Here is a 6,327-nt window from a genome sequence, read left to right on the forward strand (position 1 = left end):
TGCAACTCCTTAGGGCCCCAAAGCCACCTTTCATCTGATACGCAGACCCTTCGCCAATGACTTCATTTTCCCCATGGAAAATGGCCCCCATTTCTGGCCTCTCGCCCTGACCAATAGGGTGGTGCCCAGCAAGAAATTTGTAATCTTTGCTGGATTTCTCCAAATCTAAAGCTGCCAGTAAGAAGTACCCTGCAAGTCCTAAGAGCCCAAAAGGCCACCTTTCATCTGACACCCAGACCCTGGGGACATGACTTAATTTTCCCCGTGGAAAATGGGGTCAGTTTGAGGCCACTTGCCCTGGCCATCTGCATCGTTCCCGGTGTGAAATTTTCCAACTTGGCTTATTTTTCCAAAAGTAAAACTGCTGGCAACGAGGACACTGGAAATCCTTGGAGCCCCAAAGGCCACCTTTCATCTGACACCCAGACCCTGGGGAAAGGACTTCTTTTTCCCATGCAAAATGGCCTCTCTCTTTGCAGCCATTTGCCCTAGGCAACAGGGCAGTGCCCAGTGAGAAATTTGCAATCTGTGCTGGATCCCTTCTCAACTAAAGCTGTTGGCAACTAGGGCTTGCAAGTCCTTAGAGCCCCAAAGGCCACCTTTCATCTGACACCCAGACCCTGGGGACATGACTTCATTTTCCCCGTGGAAAATGGGGTCAGTTTGAGGCCACTCGCCCTGGCCATCTGCATCGTTCCCGGTGTGAAATTTGCAACTTGGCTGATTTTCTCCAAAAGTAAAGCTGCTGGCAACGAGGACACTGGAAGTCCTTGGAGCCACTAAGGCCACCTTTCATCTGATTCCCAAACCCTGGGGAAAGGACTTCTTTTTCCCATGCAAAATGGCCTCTCTTTGCAGCCATTTGCCATAGACAACAGGGCAGTGCGCAGTGAGAAATTTTTAAACATTGCTGGATTCCTAAAGAACTAACGCTGTTGGCAACTAGGAGCTTGCAAGTCCTTTGAGCCTTAAAGGCCACCTTTCATCTGACACGCAGACCCGGGGGACATGACTTAATTTTCCCCGTGGAATATGGGGTCAGTTTGAGGCCACTCGCCCTGGCCATCTGCATCGTTCCCGGTGTGAAATTTGCAATCATGGCTGATTTTCTCCAAAACTAAAGCTGCTAGCGACAAGGACCCTGCAACTCCTCAGGGCCCCAAAGCCACCTTTCATCTGATACGCAGACCCTGCGCCAATGACTTCATTTTCCCCATGGAAAATGGCCCCCATTTCTGGCCTCTCGCCCTAACCAATAGGGTGGTGCCCAGCAAGAAATTTGTAATCTTTGCTGGATTTCTCCAAATCTAAAGCTGCCAGTAAGAAGTACCCTGCAAGTCCTAAGAGCTCAAAAGGCCACCTTTCATCTGACACCCAGACCCTGGGGAAAGGACTTCTTTTTCCCATGCAAAATGGCCTCTCTCTTTTCAGCCATTTGCCCTTCCAACAGGGCAGTACCCAGTGAGAAATTTGCAATCTGTGCTGGATTCCTCCACTACTAAAGCTGTTGGCAACTAGGAGCTTGCAAGTCCTTAGAGCCCCAAAGGCCACCTTTCATCTGACACCCAGACCCTGGGGAAAGGACTTCTTTTTCCCATGTAAAATGGCCTCCTTTGCAGCCATTTGCCCTAGGCAACCGGGCAGTTCCCAGTGAGAAATTTGAAAACTTTGCTGGATTCTTCCACTACTAAAGCTGTTGGCAACTAGGAGCTTGCAAGTCCTTAGAGCCCCAAAGTCCAGCTTTCATCTAACACCCAGACCCGGGGGACATGACTTCATTTTCCCCAGGGAAAATCGGGTCAGTTTGAGGCCACTTGCCCTGGCCATCTGCATCGTTCCTGGTGTGAAATTTGCAACTTGGCTGATTTTCTCCAAAACTAAAGCTGCTAGCGACAAGGACCCTGCAACTTCTCAGGGCCCCAGATGCGACCATTCATCTGATACACAGACTCTGGGCCAATGACTTCATTTTCCCCAGGGAAAATGGCCCCCATTTCTGGCCTCTCGCCCTGACCAATAGGGTGGTGCCCAGCAAGAAATTTGCAATCTTTGCTGGATTTCTCCAAATCTAAAGCTGCCAGTAAGAAGTACCCTGCAAGTCCTAAGAGCCCAAAAGGCCACCTTTCATCTGACACCCAGACCCTGGGGAAAGGACTTCTTTTTCCCATGCAAAATGGCCTCTCTCTTTTCAGCCATTTGCCATAGCCAACAGGGCAGTGCCCAGTGAGAAATTTGCAGACTTTGCTGGATTCCTCCACAACTAAAGCTGTTGGCAACTAGGAGCTTGCAAGTCCTTAGAGCCTTAAAGGCCAGCTTTCATCTGACACCCAGACCCTGGGGAAAGGACTTCTTTTTCCCATGCAAAATGGCCTCTCTTTGCAGCCATTTGCCCTAGGCAACAGGGCAGTGCCCAGTGAGAAATTTGCAATCTGTGCTGGATTCCTCCACTACTAAAGCTGTTGGCAACTAGGACTTTGAAGTCCTTAGAGCCCCAAAGGCCACCTTTCATCTGACACCCAGACCCTGGGGACATGACTTCATTTTCCCCAGGGAAAATGGGGTCAGTTTGAGGCCACTCGCCCTGGCCATCTGCATCGTTCCCGGTGTGAAATTTGCAACTTGGCTGATTTTCTCCAAAAGTAAAGCTGCTGGCAACGAGGAAACTGGAAATCCTTGGAGCCGCTAAGGCCACCTTTCATCTGATTCCCAGACCCTGGGGAAAGGACTTCTTTTTCCCATGGAAAATGGCCTCTCTTTGCAGCAATTTGCCATATCCAACAGGGAAGTGCCCAGTGAGAAATTTGCAATCTGTGCTGGATTCCTCCACTACTAAAGCTGTTGGCAACTAGGAGCTTGCAAGTCCTTAGAGCCCCAAAGGCCACCTTTCATCTGACACGCAGACCCGGGGCACATGACTTAATTTTCCCCAGGGAAAATGGGGTCAGTTTGAGGCCACTCGCCCTGGCCATCTGCATCGTTCCCGGTGTGAAATTTGCCAACTTGGCTTATTTTTCAAAAAGTAAAACTGCTGGCAACGAGGACAACAGAAATCCTTGGAGTCCCAAAGGCCACCTTTCATCTGACATCCAGACGCTGGGGACATGACTTCATTTTCCCCCAGGAAAATGGGGTCAGTTTGAGGCCACTCGCCCTGGCCATCTGCATCGTTCCCGGTGTGAAATTTGCAATCATGGCTGATTTTCTCCAAAACTAAAGCTGCTGGCAACGAGGACCCTGCAACTCCTTAGGGCCCCAAAGCCACCTTTCATCTGATACGCAGACCCTTCGCCAATGACTTCATTTTCCCCATGGAAAATGGCCCCCATTTCTGGCCTCTCGCCCTGACCAATAGGGTGGTGCCCAGCAAGAAATTTGTAATCTTTGCTGGATTTCTCCAAATCTAAAGCTGCCAGTAAGAAGTACCCTGCAAGTCCTAAGAGCCCAAAAGGCCACCTTTCATCTGACACCCAGACCCTGGGGACATGACTTAATTTTCCCCGTGGAAAATGGGGTCAGTTTGAGGCCACTTGCCCTGGCCATCTGCATCGTTCCCGGTGTGAAATTTTCCAACTTGGCTTATTTTTCCAAAAGTAAAACTGCTGGCAACGAGGACACTGGAAATCCTTGGAGCCCCAAAGGCCACCTTTCATCTGACACCCAGACCCTGGGGAAAGGACTTCTTTTTCCCATGCAAAATGGCCTCTCTCTTTGCAGCCATTTGCCCTAGGCAACAGGGCAGTGCCCAGTGAGAAATTTGCAATCTGTGCTGGATCCCTTCACAACTAAAGCTGTTGGCAACTAGGGCTTGCAAGTCCTTAGAGCCCCAAAGGCCACCTTTCATCTGACACCCAGACCCTGGGGACATGACTTCATTTTCCCCAGGGAAAATGGGGTCAGTTTGAGGCCACTCGCCCTGGCCATCTGCATCGTTCCCGGTGTGAAATTTGCAACTTGGCTGATTTTCTCCAAAAGTAAAGCTGCTGGCAACGAGGACACTGGAAGTCCTTGGAGCCACTAAGGCCACCTTTCATCTGATTCCCAAACCCTGGGGAAAGGACTTCTTTTTCCCATGCAAAATGGCCTCTCTTTGCAGCCATTTGCCATAGACAACAGGGCAGTGCGCAGTGAGAAATTTTTAAACATTGCTGGATTCCTAAAGAACTAACGCTGTTGGCAACTAGGAGCTTGCAAGTCCTTTGAGCCTTAAAGGCCACCTTTCATCTGACACGCAGACCCGGGGGACATGACTTAATTTTCCCCGTGGAATATGGGGTCAGTTTGAGGCCACTCGCCCTGGCCATCTGCATCGTTCCCGGTGTGAAATTTGCAATCATGGCTGATTTTCTCCAAAACTAAAGCTGCTAGCGACAAGGACCCTGCAACTCCTCAGGGCCCCAAAGCCACCTTTCATCTGATACGCAGACCCTGCGCCAATGACTTCATTTTCCCCATGGAAAATGGCCCCCATTTCTGGCCTCTCGCCCTAACCAATAGGGTGGTGCCCAGCAAGAAATTTGTAATCTTTGCTGGATTTCTCCAAATCTAAAGCTGCCAGTAAGAAGTACCCTGCAAGTCCTAAGAGCTCAAAAGGCCACCTTTCATCTGACACCCAGACCCTGGGGAAAGGACTTCTTTTTCCCATGCAAAATGGCCTCTCTCTTTTCAGCCATTTGCCCTTCCAACAGGGCAGTACCCAGTGAGAAATTTGCAATCTGTGCTGGATTCCTCCACTACTAAAGCTGTTGGCAACTAGGAGCTTGCAAGTCCTTAGAGCCCCAAAGGCCACCTTTCATCTGACACCCAGACCCTGGGGAAAGGACTTCTTTTTCCCATGTAAAATGGCCTCCTTTGCAGCCATTTGCCCTAGGCAACCGGGCAGTTCCCAGTGAGAAATTTGAAAACTTTGCTGGATTCTTCCACTACTAAAGCTGTTGGCAACTAGGAGCTTGCAAGTCCTTAGAGCCCCAAAGTCCAGCTTTCATCTAACACCCAGACCCGGGGGACTGGACTTCATTTTCCCCAGGGAAAATCGGGTCAGTTTGAGGCCACTTGCCCTGGCCATCTGCATCGTTCCTGGTGTGAAATTTGCCAACCTGGCTGATTTTCTCCAAAACTAAAGCTGCTAGCGACAAGGACCCTGCAACTTCTCAGGGCCCCAGATGCGACCATTCATCTGATACACAGACTCTGGGCCAATGACTTCATTTTCCCCAGGGAAAATGGCCCCCATTTCTGGCCTCTCGCCCTGACCAATAGGGTGGTGCCCAGCAAGAAATTTGCAATCTTTGCTGGATTTCTCCAAATCTAAAGCTGCCAGTAAGAAGTACCCTGCAAGTCCTAAGAGCCCAAAAGGCCACCTTTCATCTGACACCCAGACCCTGGGGAAAGGACTTCTTTTTCCCATGCAAAATGGCCTCTCTCTTTTCAGCCATTTGCCATAGCCAACAGGGCAGTGCCCAGTGAGAAATTTGCAGACTTTGCTGGATTCCTCCACAACTAAAGCTGTTGGCAACTAGGAGCTTGCAAGTCCTTAGAGCCTTAAAGGCCAGCTTTCATCTGACACCCAGACCCTGGGGACATGACTTCATTTTCCCCATGGAAAATGGGGTCAGTTTGAGGCCACTCGCCCTGGCCATCTGCCTCGTTCCCGGTGTGAAATTTGCAATCATGGCTGATTTTCTCCAAAACTAAAGCTGCTGCAAATGAGCACCCTGGAAGTCCTTGGAGCCCCAAAGGCCACCTTTCATCTGAAACCCAGACCCAGGGGAAAGGACTTCTTTTTCCCATGCAAAATGGCCTCTCTTTGCAGCCATTTGCCCTAGGCAACAGGGCAGTTCCATGTAAGAAATTTGAAAACTTTTCTGGATTCCTCCACAACTAAAGCTGTTGGCAACAAGGACTTTGAAGTCCTTAGAGCCCCAAAGGCCACCTTTCATCTGACACCCAGACCCTGGGGACATGACTTCATTTTCCCCGTGGAAAATGGGGTCAGTTTGAGGCCACTCGCCCTGGCCATCTGCATCGTTCCCGGTGTGAAATTTGCAACTTGGCTGATTTTCTCCAAAAGTAAAGCTGCTGGCAACGAGGAAACTGGAAGTCCTTGGAGCCGCTAAGGCCACCTTTCATCTGATTCCCAGACCCTGGGGAAAGGACTTCTTTTTCCCATGGAAAATGGCCTCTCTTTGCAGCAATTTGCCATATCCAACAGGGAAGTGCCCAGTGAGAAATTTGCAATCTGTGCTGGATTCCTCCACTACTAAAGCTGTTGGCAACTAGGAGCTTGCAAGTCCTTAGAGCCCCAAAGGCCACCTTTCATCTGACACGCAG

This window comes from Agelaius phoeniceus, chromosome 23 (assembly GCF_051311805.1).
Source record: "Agelaius phoeniceus isolate bAgePho1 chromosome 23, bAgePho1.hap1, whole genome shotgun sequence".
In the NCBI taxonomy this organism is placed as follows: Eukaryota; Metazoa; Chordata; class Aves; order Passeriformes; family Icteridae; genus Agelaius; species Agelaius phoeniceus.